We start from the raw sequence: 438 nt of genomic DNA on the forward strand, positions 1-438 counted from the left end.
CAAAAAGACCACTAACGCAACTAAAACCCACTTAAAAGAACAATTATTCTCGAATCCCACATCGCACCACATCTCCCACGAGCGACCCAACGCACCTGTTTTTCAATCGCAGCCCCTCCCCCCCTCCCCCCCTCCACTCCGCCCTTCACCCCTACCCCCGCTCCTACCCATGTCGCGGCGTTGACTGTTCGTGCGTTTCATCCCTTATTCTTGTTCCAGTGACCTCGTTACGCAGGCAACATGCGTCGGCTTGAAAATGCATGACGGGGCCGCTGTTGCACAGAATGTTGCAGACCGGAAGGGCGGCGTGAACTGATGTTTATATTTTTTTTCCATCTCTTCTTTCTCTGGTTTAGATTTTTTTCTAAATTAATGCTGTTCAGAATATTTTTTCATCGACTTGACTCTCTAATTACTAAAGTTTCTATATCATCATTA

The sequence above is a fragment of the Penaeus monodon genome, chromosome 29 (genome assembly GCF_015228065.2).
Source record: "Penaeus monodon isolate SGIC_2016 chromosome 29, NSTDA_Pmon_1, whole genome shotgun sequence".
In the NCBI taxonomy this organism is placed as follows: Eukaryota; Metazoa; Arthropoda; class Malacostraca; order Decapoda; family Penaeidae; genus Penaeus; species Penaeus monodon.